Source organism: Podarcis liolepis (assembly GCF_965112155.1).
Source record: "Podarcis liolepis genome assembly, chromosome: 15".
NCBI classification, from domain to species: domain Eukaryota; kingdom Metazoa; phylum Chordata; class Lepidosauria; order Squamata; family Lacertidae; genus Podarcis; species Podarcis liolepis.
Window position 1 is genome coordinate 26271127 of NC_139566.1, and position 21379 is coordinate 26292505.

At 46.9% G+C, this 21379-nt stretch overlaps 1 long non-coding RNA gene across 1 annotated transcript; it reads right to left on the reverse strand.

The window, feature by feature from the left end:
• Positions 1-15019: 15019 nt before the first annotated feature.
• Positions 15020-21080, reverse strand: LOC310695023. The gene is made up of 4 exons (XR_014519867.1): positions 20977-21080; positions 17195-17258; positions 15564-15638; positions 15020-15083 (listed from the first exon to the last, which is right to left on the reverse strand). It is a non-coding gene; the product is annotated as an uncharacterized lncRNA (long non-coding RNA).
• Positions 21081-21379: the final 299 nt, after the last annotated feature.

The window sequence follows — 21379 nt, forward strand, 5'->3', positions numbered from 1 at the left end:
GAACCAACACAGGGAGCTGCCTCTTACCAAGCCAGACCATTGATTCATCTAGCCAGGTCTTGCCTACTTTGGGTAAGTGGAAGTTGTAGACCAGGGTTTCCAAAACTTGGGTCTCCAGTTGTTTCTGGACTACAGTCCCCATCATCCCCGACCACTGCTCCTGCTAGCTAGGGATGATGAAAGCTGTAGTTCAAAAGTGGCTGGAGACCCAAGTTTGGGAAATCCTGTTTTAGACAAACACATGGAGAAGGCTACCAGCCCTGATGGCTATGCTCAGCCTTCATGGTCAGAGGTAGCAATGCTTCTGGGTACCAGTTGCTGGAAGCCTGAGGAGGAGAGTGTGCTCTGGTGCTCCAGTCCTGCTTCTCCCATTGGGGCATCTGGGTGGCCACTGTGAGAACAGGATGCTGGACTAAGATGGGTCATTGGTCTTCTCATGTGATGTTCTCTCCATCAGGTGTTAATCGTAGTGAGGCCGCAGGTTAGAAAACGCATGAAGGCCTGGGCCACGAAAGCTTTGAGGCATTGCAGGGGCTTCTGACTTGTTCCGGGCAGGGTTAATTTACAACTCTGCATTTGGGGTGAAAAGAGGGCTAACGTTATCCTCGTAAATAAAGAGCAAATCCTGCTTTCTGAATTAAAGGCTAAGCAGCGGCTCCTCTAATCACTCTCAACAGGGCTGAGGAGGATCTGCCCTCATTTAGAGAGCGATTTTTCACATTAACTTACTGCAAAAAACCCACTTTGGACTAATCTGTCTTTGGCCAGGGAATCTGGGCATATGGCTTTGACAGGCACAATCCAGAGTAAGAGTGAGTGGTTTTTTTGGTCTTTTTTTTTTTTTGCAAGGGGGGGGGGCGTTCTTAATCTAGCACTTGCCAGTTGATACAACCTTTCTGCTCTTTTAAGTAGCCCAGGAATAACTTTATAATCACTCCAAACAGCCCAGTTTCCTAGACCATCCCGGTTCCAAAAAGAAGTTCAGCTGCTATCTGCAGGCTTGGTAACCTTGCTTTAGGGTGAAGGCTGCTTTAAGACAGAGAACTGCAGTATCATCTGCCCTGAATACGCGGGTGGCGCTGTGGGTTAAACCACAGAGCCTAGGGCTTGCCGATCAGAAGGTCGGCGGTTCGAATCCCCGCGGCAGGGTGAGCTCCCATTGCTCAGTCCCTGCTCCTGCCAACCTAGCAGTTCGAAAGCACATCAAAGTGCAAGTAGATAAATAGGTACCACTCCAGTGGGAAAGTAAACGGCATTTCCGTGCACTGCTCTGATTCACCAGAAGCGGCTTAGTCATGCTGGCCTCATGACCCGGAAGCTGTACGCCGGCTCCCTCGGCCAATAAAGCGAGATGAGCGGCGCAACCCCAGAGTCGTCCGCGACTGGACCTAACGGTCAGGGGTCCCTTTACCTTTACCTGCCCTGAATACTAGTTACTGGGAATCGCACATGGGGCGACGGTGCTGTTGTACTCAGACTCTGTTTGCAAGTTTCCCATTGGGGTATCTGGCCAATGGCCCGTCTAGTCCAGCATCCTGTTCTTGCTTATTATGTGAAGCCGGCAGGCAGGACCCCAGTGCAACAGCACTCCCCGCTCCTGTGGTTTCCAGCTTCTAGTATTCAGAAGCATTACTGCCTCCAACTATGAAGGCAGAAAAGAGCCATCATGGTTAGGAGCCGTCAAAAGCCTTCTCCTCCGTGAATTTGTCTAATCCTCTTTTAAAGCCATTCAAATTGGTGGCCGTCTCATGTGGGAGTGAGTTCCATTGTTGAACTACGAGCTGCATGAAGAAGTCACACCTAGATAACTTTAATATGGCATATTTGTGAAGAAGGAATTCCTGAACCAATATAGCCAGCTGTGCTGGGCCCGGGGGTAACCCGAGAACCGTGGACCAGGTCCAGTCCAGAATCCGTAGGTTCCACAAGGAGTCAGTCCAACAGGGTCAAGGCAGGACACGAAGCAGGAAACCAGGCAAGGTCAGGCACAGAGGCACAGGACCTCAGGCAGGGTCTGGCATGCAGGAATGTTGCTCCCGCAACCTGGGGCAGGGTCCGACAGCCTTTTATCTTTGCAGGGTAACGGCTGGTCCTGATCTCCCAGCGACTCACCTCCCTGTTTCGCCTGAAGGCAAGCACTCCTCCTGTGAGTACTCAGGTCTCTCCTTCTCTCAGACCTTAGTCTCTGCAGCTCGGGAGACGTCGGTGGGTTACTAGACCCAGAGGCCGCCTCAGCCTCCCCTGACTAAACCGGTAGTGAGCAGCTGTAAGTGATGGCCCAGCTGAAGGCAATGAGGTGATCCCCACATCTGGAGCCAGGGCAGGCTCAGGCCCCTGACTCAGCCCAGCTGGTGTTTGTTGCAGGGGAACCTGTGCAGACTGGGACTCTTCAGGATCAGGCCCCAGACTTGGTTCAGATGCCACTTGAGGCAAAGGATCCGGTGTGGATGAGACTCCTCTTGTTCTGAGTCTGAGCCTGAGTCCCAGGCCATCACACCAGCTACTCATGGGAACTGGGGGCTGAGCTATGAGTCTGATCCAGCAAGAAGTCCTCAAGGAAATTCATCAGTGTTAAAGCACTCCTAATATATGCACATTTTTGCATACCATCTTGCCTGATGCGCTTATTTTCGCAAACATTGCCCCATAATAGGATGCTCTGCTGCTTTCACTAATATATGCAATCTTCCCTTTAATGCACACATTCACACATATTATTTGGTTGGAGAGCTGCAATGAAAACGCCCACAGAGAAGTCTGGATTTTGAAGGAAGGCTGTGTTTTGTTTCACATATCACATCTGGGAAGTGTAAATCAGGTAGTTTTCATTAACATGAGAACCGAGTCAAATGTCCACCCCATTCCTACACAAGGCTCACCTCGCCCTTCAGATCCTGTCCCTTCAAAAGCTCTCAACACCAATGACACTTACAACCCTATCATATTGCACAAGTTTGCAGTAAGAATGGAAGCTCCACCAGTCAAAATGTGACCTTGTAAGCCATTTGAATCCCTATAGTTGTCTGTTCAAACTGGTCCTGTGCATCTTTCTATATGTTCCTCTTCTACCAGGCATTCAGCTGATTAACAACCCTATGTCAGTGCTTTTCCCCCTAAAAAATAAAATAAAAAATGTTTAGGGGTATTCTCATTTTGACTCAAGAAAACCACCATTTTATAGTTCAAATCGGGAAAAATAATACAGTAAATGGACAAAAGTACAAATATTCACAAAATGATTAGGGGTATTAATCTCCCTGCATACCCCCAGAAAAAAGCACTGTCCTATGATCTTTTAAATGTGTTTGTGGGAGGGGAGTTATTGTTTAGTTTTAGTATTAGTATGTATTTGGTGTTTTTATGTTGTATTTTTAAGCTGTGAACTGCCCTAAGATCTTTAGATGACTATCTAATATACAAATTTTGGTAATCAACAACAACAACTACAACATGCAATTGAACTTCTTTTCACCCTTTCACCAATCTAGCTCAATATTGCCTACACTGACTGGCAGGGTCCCTCCAGGGTGAGGAGTTTTTACCAGCCATGGAGGATTGCACCTGGGCCATTCTGCATGCAAAGCAGGTGTTCCATCACTGACCCAGGTCAAGGACCCCTCGACAGTTAAGTCCAGTCAAAGGTGACTATAATGTTGCCGCGCTCATTTCGCTTTCAGGCCGAGGGAGCTGGCATTTGTCCATAGATAGCTTTCTGGGTCATGTGGCCAGCAGGACTAAACCGCTTCTGGTGCAACGGGACACCGTGACGGAAACCAGAGTGCATGGAAACACTGTTTACCTTCCCGCTGCAGTGGTATCTATTTATCTACTTGCACTGGTGTGCTTTCCAACTGCTAGGTTGGCAGGAGCTGGGACAGAGCAACGGGAGCTCACTCCATCATGGGGATTCGAACCGCCGACCTTCTTTAGACCACAGCGCCACCTGCATCCCCTTACAGATCAAACAGGATTCCACTCCTCATGGTTCTGAATGAAGGGCTGGTTTCATGAGAAGCTGCCTTATACGGAGTCAGACCATTGGTATGAAGTCAACATATATACACACTTCAGGGATCCTCCAGGCAACAACTTGTGGCCTGAGTCCAAACCAGCATCATCTCCCACTTTGAGGAATCTGTCATCTTCCATCCCAGTAGCCTGCCTTAATGGTGCCTTTCATGATTCTTTAATGGCGGCGAGGGATCCTGCTGCTTCAGCAGTCTGCTGTCAGAGTGGGTGCTAGTAAACCACAATGCTGCAGGAGGAGGCTGAGCGGACAAGCAGGGGCTCTCTGCAGCCCCCTCGCTCCGCTCCAGTCGATTTGATTAAAGACGTAAATCAAAAGGTGGAGGCAGGAATCAATAGCCCTGACAAATGGAGACTCTTCTGGAGACGCTACACCTGGCCCAAGTCTGATTCATCAACATGCACTGAGTAAGTAACTCTTGTTGCAGGAGGGGAATTGTGGAGGGGGTGGGGGAGCCATAGGTAGCAGTACTGGCCCATCAATAAGAAAAAATCCAAAAGTCACAGTGTGATTTAGGAAGGGTCAAATCTGTCTGTTATGGGTTATTTTCACTTTTATAATTGTCGTCGTCGCCATCATCATCATCATCACCATCACAAAATAGGTATGTACTGGGGGCTGAATCCCTGCTTGCTCTGCTCACCAACCCCCTGGCCACCCCTGCTGCATTAATTCCCAAAAGCTTCTTCTTCTCACTCCATGCAAAGACTTAGTTCACTTTTCTTGGCCTCTTGGATTTTTCTTCATGCAAATGCAAGGTTGCGATGCCGCACTACAAATCTTCCAATGGGAGCTGCGTGATGACAGCCTTACATTTTTATGTATATAGGAGGAAATACTTCACCGGATGGTACTTCAATGTGAATTTTTGTCTTAATATTGAACATGTAAATGGATAGAAACTGCATCAGCTGTGAGCCAACCTGGCAGGCAGGTGCACCATCAGCACTGAGATCAGCACCAGTCAGCCTGGAGATGCCATTTTTAATTTCCTATATGCTTTGTGGGTGTGGGAATCTTTTTAGCCTGAGGGTCACCTTCCCACCTGGGCCACCTTCCAGCTTCCAGCTTCCCATAGGTTCATTTGGTTGGCCACTGTGAGAATGGAATGCTGGACTAGATGGGCCTCTGGCCTGATCCAGCAGCCATGCTCTTCTCAAAACAGAGGTTAGGTGAAAACACTTGTCCCTTGGATGAAGTTTGGCTCAAGGAAACACCCAGCTGGGTTAAAAAACTAGTATCAGGGCTCTCCCCGAAGGAGTATCCCCTTGGCATTTATCTGACAAACTTGCTGTTTGTACTTTCTTAGGGCTTCATGAGACAGGATGCTAAATGTATCCTTAGAAACACCAGCCACTTTTAAAAATTATTATTTAATAGCAGGTGCTGGAGCTGATTTTCAGTGTGTGTGTGGAGATAAAGATTAACTCTTCCTTCCCCAGTCACTTACCTAACAAAAAATTGTTCTGTCTTCACTACTATTATAGGTAGAGGGACCAGTGGCCTGATTCTGTATGAGGCAGCCACCTACTTTTGAGCCTGGTAGACGGTGTGGGCAGAAAAAGTGGTGCGTAATGTCATGTCCTACATCGGTATCTATGTAAAGTACCTGTCTTGATATTAGAAAAGAAATTAATACTGTACTTTTTTGCCTGTCCTATGTTGGCAATGCAGGGTCTTTTCCTGCCTAGGTAGGTAGGTAGGCACTGGTGGCGCTGTGCCTCTTGGGCTTGCCGATCAGAAGGTTGGTAGTTCGAATCCCCATGACAGGGTGAGCTCCCATTGCTCTGTCCCAGCTCCTGCCAACCCAGCAGTTGGAAAGCACACCAGTGCAAGTAGACAAATAGGTACCACTGTGGCAGGAAGGTAAACGGCGTTCCAGTGTGCTTTCGTTTCCGTCATGGTGTTCCGTTGCGCCAGAAGAGGTTTAGTCATGACAGCCACATGACCCGGAAAGCTGTCTGTGGACAAATGTTGGCTCCCTTGGCCTGAAAGCAAGATGAGAGCTGCAACCCCATAGTCACCTTTGACTGGACTTAACCATCCAGGGGTCCTTTACCTTACCTTTTTTTACCTTACCTTTGTCTGTCTGCTACATTTGAGGTTCTCAGTTCCTGCAGTGGACTTCAGAAACCCAGGGAGGAAATAAGAGGTACTATGGTCAAGAGTCTGAAAGCCAAGCCTTATGAGTTGAGGGATTTGGGCATGTTCATTCTGGAGAAGAGGAGAATGAGATGTGATATGAGAGCGATCTTCAAATATCTGAAGCGCTGTCATGTGGAAGATGCAGCAAACTTTCCCCCCTGCTTCTCCAGTGGGTAGGACCTGAACCAATGGATTCAAATGACAAGAAAGGAGATTCCAATGAAACATTAGGAAGAACCAGGGCTTTTTCCAACTGGAATACACCAGAACTCAGTTCTGGCTCCTCTCAGGTGGGTACCATTATAAGATAACAAGGGAGGTGTTCATGATGAGTTCCAACATCGCTTTCTAGAAAAATAACACTGGGAAGAACCTTCTGATGGTAAAAGCTATTCAACAGCAGAACAAACCTCCTCCAGAAGGTTGTGGACTCTCCTTCATTTGAGGCTTTTTAAACTGAAGTTGGATGGGCATCTTTCAGGGATTATTTAGCTGTGATTCCTGTATTGCAAGGAGTTGCAGTAGATGCTCCTTGAAATTAAATGAGTCTATGATCCAGCCCTAGGTTTGGATACAGGCACCCATAGCCTCCCCCTGAAAGTCACCTGGAGCTTAAAAAGCAAAGATTGTTATAATAATAATAATAATAATAATAATAATAATAATAATAATAATAATAATAATAATTTATTATTTATACCCCGCCCATCTGGCTGAGTTTCCCCAGCCACTCTGGGCGGCTCCCAATCAGAGTTAAAAACAGTACAGCATTACATATTAAAAACTTCCCTGAACAGGGCTGCCTTAAGATGTCTTCTGAATGTCAGGTAATTATTTATCTCTTTGACATCTGACGGGAGGGCGTTCCACACGGCGGGCGCCACTACCGAGAAGGCCCTCTGTCTGGTTCCCTGTAGCCTCACTTCTCGCAATGAGGGAACCACCAGAAGGCCCTCGGCGCTGGATCTCAGTGTCCGGGCTGAACGATGGGGGTGGAGACGCTCCTTCAGGTATACTGGGCCAAGGCCGTTTAAGGCTTTAAAGGTCAGCACCAACACTTTGAATCATGCTCGGAAACGTACTGGGAGCCAATGCAGATCTCTCAGAACTGGTGTTATGTGGTCCCGGCGGCCACTCCCAGTCACCAGTCTAGCTGCCGCATTCTGGATTAATTGCAGTTTCCGGGTCACCTTCAAAGGTAGCCCCACGTAGAGCGTGTTGCAGTAGTCCAAGCGTGAGATAACTAGAGCATGCACCACTCTGGTGAGACAGTTCGCGGGCAGGTAGGGTCTTAGCCTGCGTACCAGGTGGAGCTGGTAGACAGCTGCCCTGGACACAGAATTGACCTGTGCCTCCATGGACAGCTGTGAGTCCAAAATGACTCCCAGGCTGTGCACCTGGTCCTTATGCAACACTCCCCCCCCCGCCCTCCAAAAAACAAACCCAAGAAGATGAGACTGTAGTAGAGGGAGAATGTTTTTGCACCTGGAAACCAGGTACGCATCCTGAATCCAGCCATGATTTGTTACCCGCCGGTTCCTCTTTTGGAAGAAATCTGGCCCTTAAATCTTCTTAAGGAAGCCACCCATCAGTCCCAAGCAGGTGTTCTATGGAGACAACTCTATTCTTTGGGAAAGATTATGGTGACAAATGGGAGGTGTGTGGGTGCCATGCATCTAAAGAAGCACCCACTGGGAAGGGTGGGAGGGCTGGCATTAAAACTTTTGCGCCACTGAACCAAATAAGGAGTGAAGCCACCCAGGGACCCGGTTTGCTTGAGATTGTTTAGCCAACCATGTCATGCAGATCATGAAAAGTGCTTTAATCTGCAATGTTACAGGGCCTCCCGAGGGGATTAGCTGCCGTCCCAATATGTTAATATAGCAAAAATGGATGATCCAATTAAGCTCTGCAAAGTCGCGTTGGAAGCAAAGGCCCATATGCTGCTTTTTATCCCTCTCAGTGTGCAAGGATGCAGCATAAAATCCTGGCAGCCTGTGACATCCGATGAGCCGGTTTGGCCTTCTGCAAGACGTTGTGTCTGTCCTGTGGGACTCTCTTCAATCTCAGAAAGCCTGAGCCGAAAGGACTTTCCTGAATTCATCATGCCATTCACAGGTGGCAAATTTGGGGAGGATTTCAATGGTTTGCAGGATGGACACAATGTCTGCTCACAGACAAGCAGGTAGAGATGGTTCACTCCAGCGGGTGGAGGTGGTTCACTCCAGCCAGGAGAGATGGTTCATTCCAGCAGATGGAGGTGGTTCACTCTAGCCAAGAGAGATGGTTCATTCCAGCAGGTGGAGGTGGTTCACTCCAGCCAGGAGAGATGGTTCATTCCAGCAGGTGGAGGTGGTTCACTCCAGCCAGGAGAGATGGTTCATTCCAGCAGGTGGGGGTGGTTCACTCTAGCCAGGAGAGATGGTTCATTCCAGCAGGTGGGGGTGGTTCACTCCAGCCAGGAGAGATGGTTCATTCCAGCAGGTGGGGGTGGTTCACTCTAGCCAGGAGAGATGGTTCACTCCAGCAGGTGGAGGTGGTTCACTCTAGCCAGGAGAGATGGTTCACTCCAGCAGGTGGAGGTGGTTCACTCTAGCCAGGAGAGATGGTTCACTCCACCCAGTTGGGATGGCTCACTCCAGCCAGTAAAGGTGGTTCATTCTAGAAAGTAAAGTTAGCTTCCTTCAGGAAGTTGCCTTATCCAGAGTCAGGCCATTGGTTAACCCAGCTCAGTACTGGCTGGCAGTGGTTCTCCAGGGTTTCAGGCAGGAGTCTTTTCTTTGTCCAATTTGGCCATACCAGGGACCTTTTGCATCCAAAGCTGCTGCTCCACCATTGGGCACCACCGGACTGCAAATCCCTTGACCCTTGACCATTGGCCATGTTGGCTTGGACTGATGGGAGTTGATGTCCCACAACATCTGGAGAACCACAGACTAGGGGAGGCTGCTCCAGATATCATAATATGGGCTTTATCAGAGATGTTGTGGACACATGATCCTGACTGGGGCTGTTGCACTGCAACGCAGAACTGCATAGTTTCTGGCAATGCACAGAGGAGTGTTTTTTCTCTCTCTCTTTTTCAGAGCAACATCATGCCAGAAGGCCTTATTAAAGAAAAGCATGCTGATGAAAGGAGAAAGCCAGAAAGTGTTCCGGGGAGAGTCCTTTGGCTCCTGCCCCATCCTCTCCCAGTTACTGGAGCACTGGGGCTCACAGTAAATGGCTGTTGCTCATAATTTGCTGAGCTCGTTGCAAGTAGAAGCAGAGGGAGGCCAACTCCTTGCCTGGCAGGACCATTTCAATATAGACACATAAAAGAGATTTGACTTCCCTGCTGCCTTGGTAGGATGTAGGCCCAACTAGCTTTTCTTCTATCAACCACTGATGGGGAAGGGGAGGACTCCCGAGCAAGCTGAAGGAGCCAATCACCAGATTTAGAGAAGAGGCTCTGTCACCTTGCCCTCTACATTGCAAGGCCTGGCCCAGTGTTTCCCAAGCAATGGCCTAGCCTATGAGAACCACTTTGGAAAAGGGCAGGGAGGGAAATTTCAAGTCTGTGGGCTGGATGTGGCCCATCAGGCTTTTCTACCTGGCCCTTGAGACTGCCTCACCCGCTCCGTGGGCCATACCTCTCATCTGTGCTGATCCACACTCTCAATTGCTTTTGCCTGGCTGAAATGTGCCCTTGAATTGTGATAGTGCCTCTTGCTTGCTGGATAGAGATAAGCATAGACCAGGGGTCAGCAAACTTTTTCAGCAGGGGGCCGGCCCACTGTCCCTCAGACTTTGTGGGGGCGGGCGGGCTATATTTTGGACAAAAAAATGAACGAATTCCTATGCCCCACAAATAACCCAGAGATGCATTTCAAATAAAAGGACACATTCTACTCATGTAACAACACACTGATTCCCGGACTATCCGTGGGCCGGATTTAGAAGGCAATTGCCTACCCATGGCATAGACATTGCAAGCAGCTCCTCCTAGGTAGGTGGAGCCACTGGCAGGCCAGGCCCTGCCAACCTTTATATGGCTTAAGAGGGGATGAAAACATTTTACCAATCTCAGATAGCCGGTTCCCCTAGGAGCTGTCCAGGGTGCTGATCCCCCCCCCCCCGCCCAGAAGAGGCTCTTGTATTCATCACCATGGCAAGCCCCAGTAGAAAGAGGATTGGTAGCAGGGAAAGAATGCAGACCAACGGCTGGTAGACAATGGGGACTCATCGCAACATTCTAGAATGAGTCTGAAGAAGCCCATTGGTTGCCTTACTGTTGCCTACTATGATGGGCTGTGTTTCCACACTGATGCTGGCAAGACTGCCAGAAGGAGTGGGAATCAAGCTCAGGACACCAGCCTTCTTGTCCCTGCACTGTATCACTGAGTTGTAGGTCTGACCTATGGAAGTGTTGAAAGGTCACTGCTTGAACTGAATATGGAAGTCACTTCCATAGAAGGAAGTGATGACCACTCACTTGTAGGGCAGTAAAAGAGGACTGGACAAATTCATGGAGGATAGCAATGGCTACTAGTCATGATGGCTATGCTCTGATTCCACAGTCCAAGGCAATGATGCTTCTGAATACTGGTTGCTGGAAGCGGTAGGAGGAGCGAGCGCTTGTGTGCTTGAAGGTTCCCATGTGGGTATCTGGACAGTCACTGTGAGAAAAGTATGGGGCACTGACCTGATCCAGAAGGCTCTTACGTTCTTCTATGTGCATAGAATTGTTATTGTTAATGTATAAGATAAATAATAAATGCTAGAAATGTAAAGAAAAAGAGGGAACATTTAACCATATGTGGTGGGAATGTAAGAAAGTAAAAAAACTTCTGGGAAATGATATATAATGAGATGAAAAAGATGTTGAAATATACATTTTTAAAAAAAAAAACCAGAAGCATTTTTACTTGGTATTATAGGTGAGGATATTAATAGGCAAGATGTTAAATTGTTTTTATATGCAACAACAGTAGCAAGAGTATTGTTAGCCCAGAAATGGAAGCAAGAAGAAATTCCAGCGAAAGAAGAATGGCAGACAAAATTAATGGATTATGCAGAATTAGATAAAATGACAGGAAGGATTCGAAACCTGCAGGACCAGAGATTTACAGAATAGTGGAAGAAATATACGAACTATTTGAAGAGCAACTGTAATCAACAAATTACGCTGTTAGGACTACAAGAAGTTTTGTAAGGAGAAATGTATGAAGCATTGCAAAGTAGAGAAAGGATAGTGATATTAGTTATGAGTTAAATGTAATTGTGGAAGTAAGAAATGTATACTTAGTGAATAGACTGGAAAATTTTCAGATGTGATTGATGGAAGTCAAAAAATTGTATAAGATGCTAACGTATGTTTAATTATTGTTGAAAATGATATGTTGAAAATTAATAAAAATTAAATATATTAATAATAATAATAATAATAATAATAATAATAATAATAATAATAATAATAATAATTTTTATTTATATCCCTCCCCAGCCGAAGTCGGGCTCAGGGCAGCTAACAACAATAAAACAGTATAAAAGTATAGCATAAACAACACTCTAAAATCATTCATTATAAAATTAATTAATTCAGGCCACTGGCAACCATTGGGCCAGAGCTCCGTGAAGATTGCCGAGGGAGGGAGTCAGGCTGTGCCCTGGCCAAAGGCCTGGTGGAACAGCTCTGTCTTGCAGTCTCTGCGGAAAGATGTCAAGTCCCGCAGGGCCCTGGTCTCTTGTGACAGAGTGTTCCACCAGATCGGAGCCACAGCCGAAAAAGCCCTGGCTCTGGTTGAGGCCAGCCTAACCTCTCCGTGGCCCGGGACCTTCAAGATGTTTTTATTTGAAGACCGTAAGTTTCTCTGTGGGACACACCAGGAGAGGCGGTCCCGTAGGTACGAGGGTCCTAGGCCGTATAGGGCTTTAAAGGTTAAAGCCAGCACCTTAAACCTGATCCTGTACTCCACCAGGAGCCAGTGCAGCTGGTATAGCACCGGGTGAATGTGATCTCGCAGCGAAGACCCTCGTAAGGAGTCTCGCTGCAGCATTCTGCACCCTCAGAACAAAAGAATTGTTGTTGTTGTTTATGGAGGAGCAGTCAGTCAGACTCCACACTGGACCAGCTACTAGCTATGATGGCTATGTTTCCATGGTTGGAGGCAGTAATGCTTCTGAATACCATTTGTTGGAAACTGCAGGAGGGGAGAGCTCTCTTGTGCTTGCCTTCTGCTTGTGGGTTTCCTATTGGGGCATCTGTTGAGAACAGGATTTAATGCACCACTGGCCTGATCCAGCAGGCTCTTCTAAGGTTCTTTTTTTTAAAAAAAACAACCAAATAAATTTATTTAACATAATTGTTACAAAATTTAAGCAAAATATTGCAAATATATACATATATATTTCAAATAAGCACATATATATGAAAAAAGGAACAAAAGAGAAGAAAAGAAGAAAAGAAAAAAAGAGGATACCTTTGGGGGAGGTTCCTCCTTCTCCCCCAACCTCTTCTCAAGCTGTGCCTTCCAGTGGCGTAGCGTGGGTTGTCAGCACCCGGGGCAAGGCAAGTAATTTGCGCCCCCTAACCCGTGGATTTGTGCCCCCTAACCTGTGGATTTGCGCCCCCTAACCCCCAGATGTTGTGCCCGGTGTGGCCGGCCTCCCCTGCACCCCCCACACTACGCCACTGGTGCCTTCCACCTTTTAAAGACCCGACCACCACGTTAGCGTAATTACCTTCATCGAGTTATCTGCAACTGGCAGTGGAAGATTCAGTTGGGTCGGTTAGCAGCTAAGAGAGAGTGAACGGACAGCACTCTCAAATCAATTAGCAGCCAGCAAGGATCAAATTGAAAGGTAATATTATTTTCATCTCCTGTCTGGGAGACAGGCTGGAGCGAGGAAGCTCAGGGCTGAATATCATACCCAATTGCTTCTAGTCTGGGAGCTGGAATCCTTGTCATTAATCTCTTCTTCTTCTCTGGCTGCAGTGAATCAGTGCAGAATCTCAGAGAGATGGGTCTGAACACATGGATGCTCTGAAAAGGGATATGAGTCCAAACCCTGCCCCTTGCCACACCTCATTTCTCCTTCAAACATGCTCTCCTGCTCTCACTTCAGTTGTTTCACTGTGGCTGGGGGCAGGTGCCATTCCCAGCAGCAGCCTGGTTGGTGTTGAGCCATGGCAGGGCCTTTTCAGTGGTGGCTCCCATTTATAGAATGCCCTCTGTAGTGATGTGTGTGTCCCTCTCCTTCATTATTGACATTCAGGGAGATTTTGAAAACATTCCTGTTTAACCAGGCAGTTGGTGGCTAAAAAATGACACTGTTCCTAGAAACCCCGAGAACACCAGCTGAGAAAATGTTTCTAAACTGTTTTCAGAATGTTTTGAAACTGCTTTCGCTTGTTGGTGTTTTTTCAAACGTTTAATCATTGCTGTGACTGCCACCCTGGGCTCCTTTGGGAGAAAGGGTGGGATATGAAGCAAATAAACAAAAGCAAAAAGAATAAATTTGCGAGGGAGAAAAAGTCGACGAAGAGAAGGAAAAGGCAGAGGCGGTACGTTATCGTTATAGCAACATAAGATAAATCGTGTCTGCCTGGAGAAGCAGAGGTGGAAGGGCACCATCCTCTCTAGAAAGGAGACCCCTCCTTCAATGGGGTCATAAATCACTGCTTGCTCTCAGATGATGTTGATGGGGCAAGGAGAAGTTTCCAGGTAGATGGGAGCTGTGACCTCTGAGTCAAGGAGAAAGAAGGGTCAACTATCAGGGCCGTCAAAACTCCTCCACAGGTCCATTATGGGCTGCTGTTCACCATCAGTTTGCCTAGGAATGGCTCTCCAGCAGCTGTGGACCCCATCAGGAAAAGCCCCCTTTGGCTTGCTGTTTTTCAGAATCTCGCAAGATGGCTCTCTGAGCTATCATTGCAGAACCAGGGACTGAGATGTGTTCCCTGCGCCGAGGAAGCCGCCCGGATAATGAAGATGTAGACACATTTCCAGTGCACAGCCCCAGCTAAGTGCAGGCAAATAATCGCTCTAATTACTCTAATTACTTAAGAGATAGCTCTGTTTTCCCAAGGAAACGTTTTAACATGGCGGCTCAGCAAAATAAACGTGTGTGGCTGGCTCCAACCTCCGAGCTACTGGGCAGCTGGCAAATGCGTCCCTCAGCTGGATGCAGATCTCCAGACTGACCAGGTGTGTTTGCCACTTCAGGGAGGAAATGTCAGTCATGACAGTGGATGTCAGAGAATCTGGACTTAAACAGAAACAGAAATTGCCAATGCTTGATTCTTTCCATGTCCGGAACTGAAATAAATCCAGTGAATACTTTTTTGTTGTTGCTGTCATCCTGCAAAAGGTACGTGAATGTTTATGTCTGCATTTCTTTTTCCTTGAAGTGAATGTGGTTGGAAGGAAGTCATGACAATGTCACTTACATAAGCGACTTAATTTCACCACAGCAGAGAGTGAGTCGAATGACGTAGTTTTGGTGGAAGACGAACTGCAGCAGAATGGAAACGCTGCTGCGTGTGAAGACTACACGGTGGAACAGAAAATAATGTGTTCTTACATCCCTAGTTAAGCTTAAGGGTGCAGAAGATCAGGAAGGAAACAAACCTGACCCATTGAGTAGGGAATTCTCCTGTGTAAAGCCTCCTCAAAATGAATGGGGATGCTGAAAGTGCTCAAATGGGACATTCATGTTCTTGTGGGAATGTTGTAAATACTAGGAGTGGATATATTGATTTAATAGTATCCTTCCTCACTCACACTTGTGAGTCAGCAGCAGAGCGACATTCCCTAATATATAGCAGAAAGTTAGTTGGTAGATTCTTTTGGATTTCTTTACTTAAGCAACCCAATCTGGCTTTGTTCAGATTGGGTTTTGTTCCTGGCCAGTCCCCTTTTTATCTTTCCTAAAAAGAATAAAGACACAAGAAGCTTCTTTTAAAGGTAACAAGAAGTTTACTCACATTCAGTTCACAGTTGGATCCCTGAAGGCAGGCTTTAGCTAGCTTGATGTTACAGATACAGTGTGGCTTACATCCTTGTAAGGATGGGCCCATGTGCAGCTGGCAGAGAGCCAGCAGTGCAGTCCAAGAGAAGAAAAGGCATCAAAAGAGGAAGATGGCTGTGTGACCAGCCCCTTTTATGGGGTTTCCCAGGGTCACACGAAGGGGGAAGAAGCTCCAGACCAGGTGTCACAGGAAGTCCTCCTGGCTGTGGAGTAACACCCCCCTGCATGTCCACTCTGGGCAAACAGGAAGTGTTGTACTTGACTGCTTATGTTACATCCCAGAGTTCCGAGCCAGTATACTCATTAGAGCAAATGGGCAATGCCCCACCAACCTCAGTCTGCCCTCAACCAGCCATCTCTTGACTGTCTTCTTACTTACAAGCAGTCCAGGGGGTGGCCCATCCTATCAGCTTCCTCCTCCTTAGTCTCCTAGTGTTGCCCTTGTAGAACTCATCTGGGAGGAGGATAGGGACAAAACTAGTTGCCTGTTGCCTGTCTTTGACTCTGGAGGCACGTACTATTGCGCTCTCTGACTTCACCCAAACAGTCCCAATAGGCATCATGCAGCACTGAATATAACCCTAGTTACCCCCAGGGGATTGGTAAGACTGGATGAGGAGAAAAGCCTCTCGCCTGCCCAGAAAAAAAATGTGGAAATATGCATGGGTGTCTCTGTGCAGAAACTTTGGACCTTTGCCTGTCTAGAATGTAGTCTATTGCACAACGGTATTGTCCAGCACATACTCAGCACGAGTATGTGGCACCTGGAAATTTTGGGGGAAGGGAAAAATAAGACCCCAGGAAATGTTATCTGAAGTTATTCAGGGCAGTGTTGGCTAGCCTAACCAAGGAAGGGCTGTGACTCAGTAATAGAACATCTGCTTTGCAAGCAGAAGGCCCAGGTCCAATCTATGATGGCAATCTCTGATGGTGACCGAAAGTGGCTGCCAAGACCATATAACACCGGTCCTGAAAGACCTACATTGGCTCCCAGTACGTTTCCGGGCACCATTCATAGTGCTGGTGCTGACCTTTAAAGCCCTAAACAACCTCGGCCCAGTGTACCTGAAGGAGTGTCTCCACCCCCATCATTCAGCCAGGACGCTGAGGTCCTCCTCTGAAGGTCTTTCGGTGGTTCCCCCAATGCAAGAAGTGAAGCTACAGGGAACCAGGCATAGGGTCATCTCGGTAGTGGCACCTGCCCTGTGGAACGCCCTCTCACCAGATGTCAAGGAAATAAACAACTATTTGACTTTTAGAAGGCATCTGAAGCCAGCCCTGTTTAGGGAAGTTTTTAATGTTTGATGTTTTATCGCTTTATTATTATTATTATTATTATTATTATTATTATTATTATTATTCTGTTGGGAGCCACCCAGAGTGGCTGGGGAAACCCAGCTAGATGGGTGGGGTGAAAATAATAAGTTCCTCCTCCTCCTCCTCCTCTTCCTCTGCTTCTGCTTCTTATAGGCCTGAGAATGTCCCCCACCACTTCCAGTAAGCGTAGATAATACTGAACTTGCTAGACCAATGGACTGACTCTATTTAAGGCAGCTTCTGACGGTCCTATGTTCAGGTAACGCTCATTCCCACCCTGGCTTCAGACCCAATCATCCATGCCAGTTCTCTGCCCCCTATATCTCCAGGTCAATATGTGGGTCAGTAGTCAAGGCCAGTCCAAGAGAAGTGGTTGCACCTTTCCTCAAGCCACTGTCTATGTCACTTGTGGGCACCAGGACTGTGCCTTGCCCCATGAGTTTCCAGAGGTAATTGTCTGGCTGCTGCTGGCTGCAACAGCTGAAATAGATGTATCTCAATCCAAACCAAGACTCTTCTGAGGTTCCTGATGTGTAGTCATTCCTCCAAGCTGAGCTGAAATAGAAGCAAGTTCCCTGCACAGTGCAGGCACCTTCAAATTGAATTTCAACAGGGAGGTATCAAACGCTACAAGCAGGAAGAGAAAATCAATCGCATTAATGCAAAATGGAGGTTAATTGGCTAGACTCTAACCTTCCTGCGCAGTTTCTGGGGACGATGAGGAGTCCCTGCTTGGGTAGGAGGCTGTGATATCACACTGTAGAGAGAATATGGTTACACTGTCAGGCCTGTCTCCCCAGCATCAGCAGAAGTTTTGTGAAAGGTGTGATGGGGAGTGTTGTGGAAATCAAAACCGCAGGAATTACTTGGGAGAGGGCCCCGAACTCATGAGAGCCAGGGAGTCATCTGAACATGATGTGAAATGCAGAATACAGTATTTATACAGTAATTGTCGCACAAAGCTCAAAGACTAATTTTCTCCGATATAGTGGGATATTGCAGAAAAGGTTCAAAGCAATATTTCAACGCATTCTGAAATAGTTGTTTACCTTAGGTTCGGTTTGCATGGAGAATATTTTACTTTATTGGCAGTCTGTGATTTCATGTGCTAGAACATTTTTGCACAGCTTGTGTGTGTGTGTGTGTGTCTTTTGTGTACATGAATAGTCAAATCTGCCCTTACCCTTATTTCATGTCACCTTCACTCTTGTTGACCAGAAAAAGTTCACAATCATTAATCCTGAAGCCAAACTTTATTTATTTCTCTAACAGTGGTCAGCTTTCTTAAAGGTTGGTTGTCCCTGTTTTTGGATTCTTTTAGAACATGGCAGCTAAATGTACTCTGGAAAATACTTTGCATTTGATATTGGTGGTCAGGCACCCCTGTTCCACAGGCCTGATTAGGAGGTTGAGTTGTCCTGGTCCACACTGCCAGATGAATAACTCAAACTTGGGATACTGTTTCCTCCAAAATCTCTAATGCATAAATCTGCAGGGTGAACACGTGAGAATCAAAGGCACAGGGGGGTGAATTACATGACTAAGTGCAAACTGAGACATTGATTCAACAAGCAACATGCTGCCTGTCTCTTCCTTTTGAAGAGTGGGGAGAGCAAAAGTCTTAGCGGAGCAAGTGATAAGTGTTTCAGGATTTAGCAAGCAAACGGGCACTACTGCAAATGAGTTGGGTCTGTGAGGTTTGTCTGTGCTGGCATCTCCATGTCTTTGGTGTTGGAGTCAGTACTGGCTCAGTATTGGACATACTCTCAAGTACCTCTCCAGAAGGATGAGACTCCTTACTGACAGTAGGAGAAGGAGGCGGCAGGCCCACTTCAGAAGGTGCCCAGCTAGAGGTGTTTGATAACACAATGGTGCCATGGTTAGAATGTTGAACTAGAACAATGTCTCCGAAAAAAATTACACATCACTTGGGAAAGCAGGCAAATTGTTATGTACTAAGCTTGGATCCTAGAACAATAGACAAGTAGAATAGTAGAATGCAACAACTGATTGGCTTGCAGGAAAAGACCAATCAGGCTCCAGGAGGAAGTTAATCAGCCTATTAGGCTGGTAGGATCGTAGAATGCAACAACTGATTGGCCTGCAGGAAAAGACCAATCAGGCTCCAGGAGGGAAGCAGAATTAGCCAATCAGATGGGACTCACTGTGTAAATAATGTATATAAAAGCCTGAGGGTTGGGGGGGGGGATTCAATCACTGTTTTACAAGCTGCAATAAAGAGCATGAAATCACTACAGGACTCTGAGTATATTTCACAAACTAATGTCAATGTACTGGAAGAAGCAAAGATCACCACTGTGGAAGCAATGATTTGTCAACGTCAACTTCACTGGACTGGTCATGTTGTGTGGATGCCTGATTATTGCCTTCCAAAGCAACTACTCTATTCTGAACTTAAAAATGGAAAGTGTAATGCTGGTGGTCAACAAAAGAGGTTCAAAGACTCTCTTAAGGCAAATCTTTAAAAAGGTAGTATACACACCGACAAATGGGAAATACTGGCCTGCGAGCGTTCCAACTGGAGAACAGCCTTTACCAAAGGTGTCATGGACTTTGAAGACACTCAAAATCAGGATAAAAGGGAGAAACATGCTAAGATGAAGGCACACTTGGCAAACCCTCACCATGATCAACTCCCACCTGGAAATCTATGTCCCCACTGTGGAAGGACATGTGGATCCAGAATTGGCCTCCACAGTCGCTTACAGACTCCCTGCTAAAACTGTGTTTGTGGAAGACAATCTTACTCGGCTAGGAGTGATCACCAAAAATGTTCAACTAGGACGTGGGAGACCAGGGTTCAAGTTTGTATTGAACTATGAAGCTCACTAGGTGACCTTCAGGGCTAGTTACTGCCTCTAAGCCTAACCTACTTTGCAGGTTTACAAGCCACACAGGGAAAGCGAAATGCAAGGGCTCCATCCACCTGTTATAGTGACCGACTTTGAATGGGGCATCTCAAGATGTGGCTAGCTGAACTGAAAAACGTCCCCCACCTGCAAACTCTCTTAAAAGAAAATGTCCATCAGTTCCTTTGACTCCTAACAAAAAACAGCTTTGCCTTCTTAAGACAACTCCAAGGTAACTCCGAGAGCACAGAATTGTGCTTCAACAAGGCCAGAGTTTTTTTTTGTAATATGGGAGGGATTGGAGTCATGGCAGCTGGCAATAGCCAACTGATAAAGACACCTGCTTCTTGGGAGAAAAGCAATGACAAACCTAGACAGCATCTTAAAAAGCAGAGACATCACCTTGCCAACAAAGGTCCTTATAGTAAAAGCTATGGTTTTCCCAGTAGTGATGTATGGAAGTGAGAGCTGGACCATAAAGAAGGCTGATCGCCGAAGAATTGATGCTTTTGAATTCTGGTGCTGGAGGAGACTCTTGAGAGTCCCATGGACTGCAAGAAGATCAAACCTATCCATTCTGAAGGAAATCAGCCCTGGGTCCTCACTGGAAGGACAGGTCCTGAAGCTGAGGCTCCAATACTTTGGCTACCTCATGAGAAGAGAAGACTCCCTGGAAAAGACCCTGATGTTGGGAAAGATGGAGGGCACAAGGAGAAGGGGACAACAGAGGATGAGATGGCTGGACAGTGTTCTCGAAGCTATCAGCATGAGTTTGGCCAAACTGCGGGAGGCAGTGGAAGACAGGAGTGCCTGGCATGCTCTGGTCCATGGGGTCACGAAGAGTCAGACACGACTAAATGACTAAACAACAACAACAAACAAGTTCTTCCTTTCTCAGAGGATCTTGGGATGATGCACAGACTTCAGCACCCACCTCTCTCCAGGCACACCCTTATATAGAACCCAAAAGGGGGAGGAAGGAGGAGCCATGGGGTGAAAGGGGGCAGCACTTCTCCCCCAGCAAACTCCATCCCCAACATGTGGATGGGCAGACACACATCGTGTATCAGTGAAATACCTGTCCATACTGTACTTGGCTTCCTCCTCCTGAAGCCTGTTGAAAAACAAACCCTTCTCACTACCAACTTAATTATCCCCCATGAATATGGAGAGGTTCCTTCTGCCTGGGAAGCCTTGCAGATCAGCTTCTCATGAATAAATTATCTTTGCTTTGTGAGACTCAATGCACCCTCCTCACCCGTTGGAAGCATCCATAATTACCTTTGAAATACAATCATCTCTTGGATGGGAATGTTTGTGTTGCCACTCTGCTTTCATCTTCCTCCCCCTCTCCCAGAAACGCTAAGCCATTTCCTTCTCAGGGTGGCTTTATAAAGTTCATCTGGTTAGGGGAGAATCGAAAGCACTCGTTGTTGTTTTTTGATCCTGCCAAAACTATTCCTGAAAAACAGGAAGGGGGAAAGTCTTCGGCCAACCTATTTGGTGCTGCTTGCATAACAGCTTGCTTGCTCATCTTCATTGCCCCCTCTTCCCACCCCACCTGCCCAATAGACTTTATTGCATTCATTGATGTAATCACCTCACCAAATCTGATGGATGCTATAGTGTAGTGATGGCATCTTATTCACTGTATGATTTCTGACTGGCTGCAAATCACTATTCAACTCATCCAGGAGGTGTCTTTGCCCATGGAGACCTCTGGTCAAATCTGATTGGCTAGTCCCATGTGACATCATCCTTTTATGATGGGAGCCATAATTGGCTAAGACTGCTCATGATTGAATGAGCCATCAAGAGGTAAATGATGAAGTATCAATGAGGGAATGAGCCACTGAAGATCATACACCACAGATAAAGCTTTCAGCAGGCAAGGTTGTTCCGTTATGGCAAAGGAAGGGAGCACCAGCCTCCATCACATGAGCCCTCAGCCAGCACTCACATGACTGTCTTCTTTCCTATAACCAGTCCAGAAGGATGGCCCTGCCTG